Raw genomic sequence first — 14,321 nt, 5'->3', positions numbered from 1 at the left:
TAGCTAAAAGTTTACATTTTATTCAGTCTGAGATTTCTGCCTACTTGAGGGTAATATGGAAACACACTACTGAATGTTTACCACTTACTTTACTTTGCTATGTCCTCATTTTATTTTTCTTCATTTTAGCTTAATTCCTTTAGTTACTAGTCATTCTACTTTTCCCCTTGATAAATCAGAAATTTGACTGGTTTATTGACTTTTCATTCCTGCAGTTGCTTTCCTCACTTTCCCTGCATTTTAATCATGCTCATTTATCTATTATTACCTTTAACAAATGCTTTTAATTTTTTCCCTATCAAGATCCTCATCCCTTACAGGAAAGTTTAGAATGCTTTTATTTCCCCCACTCCTTGATATTTTATGACTCCTGGGATCTGCTGAAATATTTTAGTACTTTATGTAACTGTAGGAGCACTGTATTTTTCCTTGTACTCTGTCTTTTCTACTTCACAAATCCATATTTACTAATTACATTGTATGTAATAATCTCTCATAATCAGTTTAGCTTTCACTGTATTTATTGCAAAGCTCTTTGTCTATGATTTCCTGCTCATTTAATACTTCCTCTACATTGAGATTTCAGATTCGATTCATTTGGTGTTTAATGTTCCTCCTCAGATCATTTCTTCTTATGGGAACTTGATGAATATATTCTCTGAATTTTTGCATATTCACACTAAATTTTTTTTGATCGAATAGGCTAATGATATCTTGCTAGGAATAAAATTCCAAGTTCAAAGTCCTTTTAACTCCATAGAGCAAAAATGATCATTCCACTATGCCTATCAGCACACTTTTTATGTAAAGACCCAGATAATAGTTTGGACTTTGCAGACCAGTCTCTGTCTCTACCACTCAACTTTGTAGTTGTAGCACAAAAGCAATGATTGGCAATATGTGAACAAATATGTGTGCTATGATTCAGTAAATCTTTACAAAAACAGACACCAGGAGAATTTAGCCCATGGGCCATTGTTTGCCAACCCTGTTTTAACTTCTTCTCCCATGCCAGTCTGACTCCTTTTACCTTTGTAAATATTTGTTCTTAAAAAAACAAAAAGTTCTTGCAAAAATGTCCCTTTATTATTTGATTCGGAATATTGTTAAGATATGGTAAGGCATGTGTCTTTTCGTTTACTGCTGCTTTGAAATTAAGTGATATTTCAAATTGCACAATTTTTTTCAGCATAAGAAAACTATTTTTTATTATTTTGATATGCATGATCTGTGTTTTAAAGTTTTCTTCTTCAATATTGGGAACTCCTGTTATTGGCATTTTAGGGATCCTGAATATCTGTCCTCCACATTTCTTTTCCTCATGCTTTCCATCATTTTGTATTTTTTCCCTACATTTTCTTGCACTTGACCTTTTAGATCATCCATTCATGTCTCATATCAGTCATCTACAGTTCAATTTAATGCTGCGTAGTAATAAAATCAATCACAAAACTTCAGTTGTATATAACACACACACGCGCATGCACACACACACACACACACACACACACACACTTATACACTTATTCAGCTCATATGTCTGCAGTTCAGTAATTTAGGCTGGGCTCAGTTGGGTAGTTCCTCTGGTCTCACGTCTATATGTCTAGTGATCATCTCTGAATTGGCTGACATAGGATGATCTTGGCTGGAATTACTGTGGTCACTTGCTCTGGTCTACATGCTGCATTTTCCAGTAGGGCATGTGCTCATAGTGTAGGCAGAGGAGAAAAGCACAAGTGCAAAGACCACAGCTTGTTGAGATTTCGATGAAAAACTGCACACCATTACCTTCACCTCATTCTATTGGCCACTCAGAAGCTCAGCCTGGATTTTAGTGGTGAGAAAATAGATGCCCTTTATTTTCTGAGAGGGACAAATTCATGTGGTAAATGGCATAAATACAGAAAGAGAAGACTTGGAGACATCAGTATAATCAATCAACCACATGTCTCAACACTTAAATGTATCTACTAAATAACTTTTACTGTAAACCATTACCCAGTCTTCTGGCAGACTTTTCATGTGTTTGTTTAATTTTCTAATTGATTCTCCATTAATGCTTCATTTTTATTGTTTGATGTTCAAAAAAATGCCCGTCTTTTACAATAGTTTTATGTTTTTTAAGCTGTCTGCCCTGGATGCCACAACTGTTTTTCTCTCCAGGTCCTGGTTGTTTGTTTTTCCCCAGTGAGAGTTGTATTCACTTTTTGGAGCCAATGACTAGAGAGGAAATGCTATGACTGGTGGGAGGAAATATAATAATCTTGGCCTTTTTTGAGAAGTTATTTGCCAGATTACAATTTGCTATTTCCCTCTGAAGACACCAAGCACCATGCAGCTTCTCAGGGACCACAGTTTTACATGGTCTAAACTCTCTCCAGGAATCAGAGTCAGATATCTGACCAAGAGTATTCCAGATTCCCAAGTGGCATGTTGTAACCATTCAGATCCTGGCACAGCTGGAGACCATCTTCCACTTCTGGATATAGCTTGTCTCCAGAAGTTACCAGGGTACATGAGGTGATTGGTAGTTTTATGCTACTAGGGAAGCAGAGAAGCCAAGATGCATGTTCTGGTCCATCTTAGAGGATCTCTTGAGTGACAGCATTTCACCACTAAATAATATGCTTCTTCTTTATAACAAGGTTTAGTGAATTTGGTCTTAGAGGAGAGAATACAACCAAATATCCCAAGAAATGCCCAGTCACCAGAAACTCATGTTTTTGAAAGGACTTACTCATGGGTTATCACTGCACTTAACTGGTAATTAAAACAGTTATTAGGAGGTCTACCAATTAAGGACAAATGGGTGAGCTCATTTAGTAGATGTTGAGACCTAATACAGCAATCATATATTGTTTTGTGTGTGGGGTTTTTTTAGTTTATTTATTTAGTTAGTTAGTTATTTTGAGAGCGAGAGAGAGAGAGAAAGAGAGAAACTGTGAGCAGGGGAGGAGCAGGGATGTGGGTTGGGGAAGAGAGAATCCCAAGCAGGCCTTGTGCTGTCAGTGCAGAGCCCAAAACAGGACTTGAACTCGAGAACTGTGAGATCATGACCAGAGCCCAAATCAGGAGTCAGATACTTAACCAACTGAATCACCCAGGCACCCCTTGATTGTTTTATAAAATAATAATTACCTGGAAGAATTTTATTTTAGCTGCCCTAAGCATGCTCACCACAAATATTTTGTCATGTAAAATGTATCCCCACACATCAGTACTTTTCAGCCACCATTTCTTATTGTTTCTCCAACAAATGAATGTCTTTTTCCTGTGATTTCCTGGTTACAAAGAGACCATTAACAGGTAAGTAACTCTTTATGTAAGAGAAAACACAGGAAATTTTACTGTAGGTTCTTTTGATCCTTCACCTTTCCAGCTACTATCATAACCATTAACATCCACCTTTGGTTGTATCATTTCTCTATATCTGCCTATTTTCTAAAGATGACTGCTATCTGCAAAAGATCATCTTACATGCATCCGTAAGCTTGATATCTTTTACTAGTAATGGAGGAAGATAATCTTGATGGTCAGTTTTCCTTTGATGGTTTTGTAAATAAACCTTAGTTCCTTAAAAGTATTTGGTCATGTCTCATTAAATGAGCATGTTTCTCAAATATGACATCCCTAGGTTACATAACCAATATTTCCAGTCATATCCTAGTAAAAAGGAGGAGAGATACTTATTGAACCTGTGCAAAAAGATGACATTACCTTGAAAATAAAAATATTTAGTATTTACAAATTCTAGATGGGCTATACAGGGAGAATATAATATAATTTACAAATGTTTTATTTCAATTTACAGAGCAGAGTCTACTAAATTGTAATGAGTTATCTGTACTTAAGAAGAAAGAGAAAAGGTTTACTTTTATATCCCCAAAATGGAATGTTAAAACAAGGTCATCAATATTCTAAACAAAACTATAATTATCCTTCAGTTCACTTAGTTCTATGTAATTAATTTTTGTTCCCCTGAATTTTTTGTCACCAGTCTCATGAAGTCATCTACTTCTCCACTAGAATCCTGGAAATCTCAACTCAGTTCACTGATAGGTCTCAAAGTTGTTAAAGTGGTGCCATCAGAAGACCGTATTCAAACGTACCTTTTAGAGTCCCTTTACATTTTCTAAATATTTTATTTGTTGAAGATAAAACAATCTTGTCTGTAACAGATTGTGAAAGCTTTCAGGAAAGCATCACTATAAAACAAACAAATCTGTAGATGACAAAAATGTTAAAATGGCTATAGCTAATTTATTGATGATAATTTTCAAATGTGCAAGATCTGATGGGAGTTCATTACAAGAATAGTGCAAGTGACAAGGGAATTTGTTTCCATGGAATTCAAAACAAATAATAAAGTCAATTCCAAAATAGTTTTGGACAGAATAATTGTACACATAATGATTAACCTTATTTCAAAGAAGATCGTGAACATTACATCTAATTTATCAAAAAGAGAATGAAATATATACATTGCAGAGAAAATATATTGATATAACATATAATAATCCTGACATAATACACCATTAATATAGCAAGCATATAGTAAGATTATACCTAGAATAGATAAAACTTATTGAGTAAAGAAATTCAGTAAATCTAGAGTGAGTTCTAAGGAGCTATATTGTCTAGAGAAAACCCTGTGTTTTCCTTTACTTTACATTTCACTTCTGATACTAGATGAGTGGGTTTTGCACACATCAAGCAATTCTCTGACACCAGCTGGGTATCGTACAATTCAATTAAATTCTGGTACTATCTAGAGTTAACATCAGACCTCACAGGTTAAGAAATCAGTCCTACTAGACTACTCCCACTTCCGACACCAATTGCAAGTCCCAGGGTGTTACTTGTAATTCTAACCTACCAGGTATAAATCAGGGTTTCCATGAACCACTTCTTGGATTGGTAATTTGCTAGAATACCCCCACAGACTTCAGGGAAACACTTGCCTACATTTACTGGTCTATTAGAAAGGATATAATAAATGATATAGATGAACAGCCAGGTGAAGAGATATATAGGGTCGGGTATGGGAAAGGGGCATGGAGTTTCTATGCCCTCTACAGGAGTGCCATCTTCCCAGCACCTCCCTATGTTCGACAACCTGGAAGCTCCTTGAACCACATATTTTTGCAATTTTTATGGAGACTTCATCTTCTAGGCAAGATTGATTATTAACTCTATTTCCAGATGTTCTCCTCCATCCAGAGAATGGTGGTGTGTGGCTGAAAGTCCCAAGCTTCTAATCATGGTTTGATATTTTGAGTGACCACTTCCCACTCAGAAGCTCCCTAAGAGTTGACTCAGAACAGGAGATGCTCTTATCACCCAGGAAATTAAAGGGATTTAAGAATTTTGTGTCAGACACTCCTATCATTTATAAAATTACAAGGGTTTTAGGAGCTTTATGTAGGGAATGGGGATCAGAACCGATATATGTGTTTCTTATTATTTCATATTTGTTATGCTTTTAATAACACTCATAGGTAAGCGATATGAAATCACTTGAAAATCACTGACGTGGATTATATTGGATTCAAATTAAAGAAGTAAAGTTGCAAACAAATTAACATTTAAAAAAACAACTGAAATTATGCCCAATAACCTGTACCATTTTTGTCTACTATCATGCAAAGTAGCAACAGGACTGTGATAAATAGAAACACGTCAGGGAGAGTGAAAGCATTGACAGTTATTTAGAAACTTCCACTATAACATGCAATTTATGAAATGTTTGTATTGATAACATTTTACCATTACAAATTTAACCTAGGGGAGACTAAGCATTTCTTTTATTTTTTATGAAGTATTTTTTTTAAATTTAAATATAGTTGATGTAAAATGTTACATTAGTTTCAGGTATACAACTTAGTGGTTCAAAAAGTTTATACAGTATGATATGTTGACTACATGTGTAGCTACCATCTGTCTTGTTACATTGCTATTAAGCATTTCTTGGCACGACAGCACTTCCCATGCAAATCATCAATAGCAACATATCAGGTAAACTGAATTATTTCTAATATCTCTATTTTTACAAGCTGAAAGGACACAACTTTTGATTTTCCAGAGGCTCTTTGTGAAATTTCATAGTTACAGATGCAAAAGATATCATGAAAGTTTTATTTTATTTTATATAATTTTACATTTAGGATTCCATTTGGGGAAGGCAAAAATAAAAATTGTAAGTAGATTTTAACAGCTGAGATAGAAATCAGACTGTGGATGCCTAAGAAACAATATCTGACTCTTTCAAAGTGACAACAAAATGTTAAAAAATGAACATTATTGTAAAGAATCTTAGCTTTTTTTTTAGTTAGAAAACAGTTTTCATACATAATCAGAGATATAGTAAAGTCAGCAAAAATCATAGTTATTTTGGTAAGACATTGAGTCTTTGTTATCTAGACAGATTACACACAAATCAAAGGAAGGAAGGAAGGAAGGAAGGAAGGAAGGAAAGAAAGAAGGAAGAACCCTTTCCATAGTGTAGGTGGAAGCAATCAATTGCAAAAGAAAAATGAGTGCATCAAAAATTGAATACACTTAGCTAAAATTTTAACAAATGTTGTAGCTTTTCAAACTCAGGTATTACATTCATTTTAAAATTTTGTATTACATTATGCTCTTTAACATTCTGGAATAATTAGACTCTTTTCTATAGGATCAATTGCAGGGTATTCACAAGTTGAAAATTAATTTCTTTTTTTAAAAAATGCTTATTTATTTACTTTTGAGAAACAGAGAGAGTGCAAGCAGGGGAGGGACAGAGAGAGAGAGAGGGAGAGAGAGAATACAAACCAGGCTCCATGCTGTCAGCACAGAACCCTGACTGACACTTAACTGACTGAGACACCCAGGCCCCTGAAAATTAATTTCTTATTACAAGCTGTTTACATGCAATGCATCATCCTGGTTATCTTCAAATGAACCAATAAACAAATATTTAGAAGTTCTCTGTTTCAATTTTCAAAATGGTACATATCAATAACTATAACTCACAAAAACACTCTTTGGGTCCTCAATAAGGTTAAAGAACATGAAGGGATCTAGAGATTAAACAACAACCCACAAACCGCTCCTTTAGGATAAAATTGCTCTCTCCTTGAAAAATAGAAATGTACACAATTGTGTTTTGCTGGAACTATTGCTCCTAAGCAGAAACTTTTAACCAAAGTTAACTTTTATGTCACAGAGAAAACTATGTATAACCACAAATGTTACACATCAACATCCTGACAGTCCAGCAGAGCTCATAGATACACATGGCAAAGCCATGCTTCATACAACTTCTCAAAGTAGCAACAATGAATATGTTCATTATGACATTCAGATATCTAATCTCACTATATTATATGAGAATAAAAAGCAAAAGCCTACAAATTTAAAAGTACTGTTTAGTAATCAATGTTTCAGTATTCTTAGTGAGAAATTATCTAGATATTAAATGGATATCTATTAATAACTCGAATTAATACCAGGGTAAAGTTTCAAGTTACCTAAAGGTCTTGAAAATTATCTTTGAAATACTAAAAACATAACTAGTGTAGAACTGAAATTTTATCAGACTAGTTAATCAATTTGGTTGAACACAAATTTAAATTTTTTGCTAATTTTAAACATTAAGTAGAAGTAATGTTAACTTATTTGATTAGTAAACCTGTGTGAGTTTGACAAGAAAATACTCAACAGAATAGAAACATAGGAATGTATTATAGTTAACAATTACAAGTCAGAAAAAATATAATTGTTTTTATAAACTAGTCTCATTTGCCAAAGATTTACCTAAACTATGTGAATTTGGATTCTTAAAACATTTTTGTTCATTTTTATAAAAAATACTTTTAAAATCTAGCACATAAAAGTATTAGAAGGTCAATTTCCTTATTGGGAGGAAACTCTAGTTAATTTAATTCAACAGAACTCCTTAAAGAGGGTATATAATCTTAATAATTAATATCACCCGGGAGTATAAAAAGATTACACACACAAAGGCCTTTCTAAATTATAGACACATAGACAGACATATAGACAGAAAATTTTAATTTTAAAATTTCAGCCATGGATCAAGAGTAAACACAAATTACAGAACTCATCAGTAGGTATCAAAGATCTCTTCTCTTCCCAGTGGGTAGAAATTCTTATTTGATCTCAAAATAGACAAACAGGAAAGACTAACAGTTTCTATGATATCTCTCACCTAGAGATAAGATCTCTGTAAACCATTAACCCCTTTATAGAGATAACCAAATGGTCAGACCATAAAACTCACTGGGGAATAATTTGTCAGCTGTAAATAAATGAAATACAAACCCATGCACAACTACTATAGAGCAAAATTAAAACTAGAAAAACAGAAAGCAGAGTTCTGTTGTCACTCTGATTTCATCTCAAGGAGCCAAGAAAGATGCACCTGAGTTTAAATAATCCATGAATTGCACTTTGCTGGCAGCAAAGTTTATCAGTCTCTTGTAAATAAAACCATTGAATATCTCAGTGGAAATCCTACAAAACTGTTAAAAGGTAATAGGACAAGATAAAATCACAACTCTCTTAACCAGATACCTACAGAAGGCAAGGTTCTGGGTAACTATGGACTCTCTACTTGAGAACACGTTAGTCATACTAAGGAGTACAATAGGATTGGATGCCTGCTCCTAACTGTGCTGCAGAAAACAGGCAAAGGAAGAGAATGAGCCCAGGGCTTCAGATTCCCAGTTCAAGCTCTTCATAAGTAACCTGAAAAATTCTGTATCTGAAAAAACAAAAACAAACAAAAACCAAGTCAAAACAAAAACAAAAAACTCACAACACCTCACCCAAATCATTATCCCCTGGAACTTCATGGATGGGGTTCTAAAAATCAAACCCAGAGTCCCAACCTATAAGTGGTGGAATTCCAACCCAGATTGAATTCCCAGTTTATCATAGCATCTTCTGTTAAAGCAAGTAATTTGCTGAGGAAGAATGAGGTCTTGATCATTGAAATAGGGGCAGGTGGGGATACCCTAATGAAGCTATAAATCTTAAACCCCTAAATCTGTGGAGTCCTCTTTGCCCACAGATGCACTCCTTTTATCCGTGCCTCAGGAGTTTAGCTTTCCTTTGCCTAAAGAACCTGTAACGGCCTCCTCTGAGATAGATGCCTTGTAGGATATTGCTAATTTTTCTCAAGGCCTACTCCTGGCATTCCTCTTTGCTTCTAGATCTGCATCTAGATTTAGTCCCAGAGGCCCCAAAGGCTGAGTTGCTAAGTGTGACAAAGTGCACAATATATGAAAAGAACTGCATGATTGTTCTAATGTATATAGACAGAAGTATAAGGAATATGTGTGGAGATGGATGTTAAGGGTGTAATGATGGATGATAAGGATGCTAATGGTGGAAAGAACATAAAGCTGCATCATACTGAATTTTTTGGTATGAGTCTAAGCAGAGATTCTTAGTTCAACGTTTTAGTTTAATGGGTTTTAAAAGGGCTCTATTAGTTTGGTTGGCTAAAATATGGACCTGAAGGAAGCCTACACTAAATAAAATTGAAATGCCAGAAGTTCCTTGTTATGTTGTAGAGGAAGGTAACCAAAACCCGGGAGAATGGAATATTAAAGTGGATTTATCATGTAAAATCTGCTTATCAATCCTGGGAGAGTTCACGGGACACACCTTTCACCACTATGAGAAATGAATTTGTGGAGGGGGCCCCATATTGTTGAAGATCTCTGTGAATGCATTTCTCTGTAGGTCAGAAATTATAGTGGGACTGCTACCATCTAATGGGGATCTAATAGATGATATCATCTAATTACATAAATGGAATGGGGATAGATGGATCCTGGGGTGGCAGGAGCCCAGTGGTAGTGCATAATTCCTAAGGCAAGGTATATATGACTATTGTAATGGATGGCAGAGTCAAAGCAGTAATCAGAATAATGTGACTTGTTAGAAACTTATAGCATTTGGCTGGTTGATCATGGTGTCCCTAGAAAAGAAATAGATGGCCAATTTATTCCTATCTGATCTGTATAAGAGAAAGGGTTCTAGGTTGTAAACTCAACTTGAATCATCAAAGCAGAGAGCCACTGCACCTCAATCAACTCTCAGACTTGAGCAAGTTTAAACAGAACCCCTAGAAGGAAGGGGAGGCAAGGTCCTCTCAAAGGACACTGCTCCATTGACAAAAATATATACTGTTAATCTTATCTTTCACCTTTCCCTAAAGAAGTTAGAAAGCACTGTACTCTGGCAGTGCTTCTCTCTTAATGGAATAGACACTGATTCTGGACATGGATTTGCCTTCCATATATCCACACACCATTACAAAACCCTTTAAAAGTGGAAGAAGGAAGTAGAAGAGAAGGCCAGAGGAATGCCATCTGAGAATATCTCACTATTGCTTGTTTTGAACATGGAGAAAAAAGGCAATGAGAAAAGGAATGTAGGGACTTCTAGAAGCTGGAAAAAGCAAAGGAAAATTATAATCTTCAGAGCCTCCAAAAAGGAATGCAGCCCTGCCTACAACTTTCACTTCAACCTATTCAGATCCATGTTATGCTTCTGACCTCTAGAACTATAAGATAATAAATATATGTTGTTTTAAGTCACAATGTTTGTGGTAATTTGTTAAAGCAACAAAAGAAAACTAATGCACTATTCACTTAGAAGTTATTAATAACTATATATATGTATGTATACATATATAAACATCTATATTTACATCCATTTATTATCTATCTATATTTACATCTATCTATTTATTATCTATCTATCTGTCTTTCTGTCTATGCTTTAAGAATAGGCATTGTGTTCTATTCTTTGTATAGAACAAGATCTAGCACTATGCCTGTTACATAGTAGGTTATCAAGTACTGTATTCTGCCTTGGGCTGCATGAGAGAATGGAGAGCTCAATATTTTCATCCTTAAGATATAGGCTGCCAAAGTTGCTTATGGATATTCCTTATTATATAGTAGTTATTTCCATCTTCCTTTTTTCCCTTCTGTTCTCTCCCTCTCGCAACTCCATCTTGCTATAAATTTGGATTTCATCTGTATTTTCTATTGGGAATATGCATAGTCAATCACAATATATCAGAGTGAGTAATGAAATAATCTAATAACCATTTAACATTTTTGAACATTTACTATCAGTTTTTTTGTGAATTAACTCATTTAATCTTTTCCAAATGACTTAGTGTTTAGTTTCCTCAAAGTTTTCTAGCTGACTTGGCTCCTTAATTAATTAGTCCATTTATTTCACAGCTTTTGAATACTGATTTTGTGGCAGATGCTGTCCTCAGTTTGGGGAGTACAGCACCTAACACAGTGCTCAGTGCAAGATCCCTGTCCCATTACACATTGCCATACTCATTTCCCACTATCCCCCACTAAGCTTCTGATCCAGGTACTATTCTTTTTGGTTTTGTGTCTTTGGGTAGACAGAATTCAAGGCTTCTTAGATTATTCTTTATTTAATTGGAGTCTTCATCATGGCTATAGTCTGAAGAATACTCCTTAATTAGGTAATAAGCATGTTACTTTATCATTAAAAGAGCTCTGTGTGTATGCAATGATGTCTTTTAATTATAATCAGAATTGTCTGCCAAGCACTAATCAATACAGTCCTTGGATATATAAAAAGCTAAAGGGAAAAGTAGAAAATCTTCAAGAAAGTGAATGAAAGAAATAATCATTAGATATTATTAAATCGATGACCATGGGAAGCTCTTCTTTGTATAATAGCTGATGTTTCAAACACGTATTGATTCATCTTTATAACAATTATGTTAGGGGCAGGGGCAGGGGCAAGTCCAAGAATAGAGAAACAACAAATCTCAGGCATCTTTTCACGCCTCAAAAGACACATAAATGCCAAATGTTCATACTTGGATGGGCAATCTGTTCCCCAAGTGGCTGAAAGGGGAGCTGTGCTTTGATATACCCTACATTATGTGTTTCATTTAATCATTTATGGCAAAATATCTGATGCTAATATTTCTGTTGCTTACCTTCAGCTCTTCAAATTAATATTAGCTATATCACAGATCCTTTCCCTTTGGATGCTTAGCCTGTTTCGACAAGCTCACTGCAGAAGCCATTCTTCCTACATTATTTATTAAAGCATGATAAGGTGAAGTAATTACATTATCAGATATCTCTGTCGTATTTGAGCAATAAGGCACCATAATAATAGTATAAGACATCTTGGAAGGAGGGTATAATTACCACAAGGCAATCACACTCCTGGGGATTATAGGAACTTGGATACATGTCTTCCCTTATAATGCCCTAAGGATGTGATTATCTCAAGAAGAGAGAGAGAGAGAGAGAGAGAGAGAAAGAGAGAAACCCAATGAATAATGTTGTACTCTGCTCTACAAAATTTATAGGAAAGGGCAAAAGTGTATTTCATATGAGGATGTGATGTGGCAGTTTAGAATATTTGAACAGCAGTTTCAAATGAGCTGAACTATTCGTAGAAGTTAACCTGTCTCTTCAGAAAGCAAATAGGCCATTCTAAGTCATTTTGTAAAGCCAGATTGGGCTCAGAAATGCATTAGAATTTTAGCATGGTTTAAGTGTTAAGAAATTGGTTTGATGGAGCTACTAATTTCTAGCTGGCTCAGTGCACCAAGCTTTCTATTCTCTGGCTAGCTGGTAAGGTGTGGACTCATCAGTCAGGCTGCTATTGACATTTCTTGCCTGTTGGCACCAAAATGGAAAACAAAGAGATGCTTTTAAATTATCCCACCAAATCTGAGGAAACTGTGTTTTAGTTGTGGTTAAATTGAATTTCCAGGCTGAAAGAAATGTAAACAATGAGTAAAGCAAATGTCAACCAGCCTGGGGTTACATCTACCTCTTGAATGCTCCAGGAGAACTCAACGAAATCTTTTTATAACTAAACCAATTTTAGAATTTTCTGATCTACAAGAATTGAAAATAAATATTTCTAAATTTGCACTAAGGTTATTTTCTGAAGAATATTCTTGAGAGATTTAAGATAGGATAATAAAACCTAAGATAAATTATTGGAATTAAATTTTAAACCTTATCACATAAGTATTTTAATCACCAAAAAACAGACCTTTTGTAACAAAAAACTTTTGTAACAAAAAATATTGAGATAAAAAAAGGAAATTCTGTTAATTACACAGAATTTATTTCTTCTAAAAAATGTTAATTTATTTATTTTGAGAGAGAGAAACAGAGCACGAGCAGGGAAAGGGCAAATAGAGAGAGAGAGAATCCCAAGCAGGCTCTGTGCTGTCAGCACAGTGCCCAACACAGGGCTCAATCCCATGAATCTTGAGATCATGACCTGAGCTGAAACTTAGAGTAGGACACTTAACCAACTGAGCCACTCAGGTGCACCAATTATATAGATTTTCAATCAAATATTCCAAAACATCTGGAAAGACAGAAATGTCTAGCTGTTGACTAATTATTTCATTCTGGAGATATGTTCTGTGATACCAACACACCTAACAAGAAGGTAAATGTTTTAGTGCACTATTTTTGTTGTGAATCATTTATAAAATTTCAATGCCTAAAATCACATAAAAATTCAGTAGCTTTATTAAATTGGCTTATTTTAGTGTCATCTAAATTCAGATATGTGGATTTGGCATCATGCAATATCACTCAAAATCATACTTATCTATTAGGTATAAAGTATGGGTTCATTGAGCGGTGAAAAAAAAAAGTAAGAAAACAATTGGAGCACCAGGAATCATGAATAAGGGAGATTCATTAAATATCTGTGATTGAAGAGTTCCAGGGTGTAAGATCTCCTTTCTGGTGTATTAGGGTCTTGAACTAAGACACCTAGTCTTAGGTGTCTAAGTTCTGTAGGAAATCAGACATTGTTCTTGCCCTCAAGGAGATCAACATTCTGCTTATTACTCAATTATTTTTTAGTTCTCACTGCATACCAAATTCTTTGCATGAATAACCGCATCTTGTTTTCACAACAACCCTATGCCATAAGTATTATTATCTTCATTTCAAAGGTGAAGAAATTGAGGTAGAGAGAGTTGAAGTAATGTGTTCAAGGCTGCACAACCTACAAGTCAAGGATGGGACTTTGAACTGACCAATGTGGATCTGGAACTCATATTTTAAACACATATGCCCTGCACTGCTTCAAGTTGGAGAACATATGTGAAAATTAAGAAGGGAACTAAATGGTTTCAGGGGTGTGATAAATGCATGTAAAAGACACAATGGGGGAGGGGAACCTACAGTCATAGGGAGGGAAGGGAGAACCAGACTTTATAGAGGAGATTTCTTCTTATGACAACTTATAAAACT

The 14,321-nt window shown here is 34.9% G+C and overlaps 1 pseudogene; it reads right to left on the bottom strand.

Annotated features, from left to right (window-relative positions):
- Positions 1–9,182: 9,182 nt before the first annotated feature.
- LOC121032707 (60S acidic ribosomal protein P0-like) overlaps positions 9,183–14,321 on the bottom strand; it is a 44,597-nt pseudogene continuing 39,458 nt past the window's right edge.

This window comes from Herpailurus yagouaroundi, unplaced genomic scaffold (assembly GCF_014898765.1).
Source record: "Herpailurus yagouaroundi ecotype Mexico unplaced genomic scaffold, PumYag 142, whole genome shotgun sequence".
Taxonomy (NCBI): Eukaryota; Metazoa; Chordata; class Mammalia; order Carnivora; family Felidae; genus Herpailurus; species Herpailurus yagouaroundi.
This window is presented reverse-complemented; position numbering and strand designations above follow the sequence as displayed.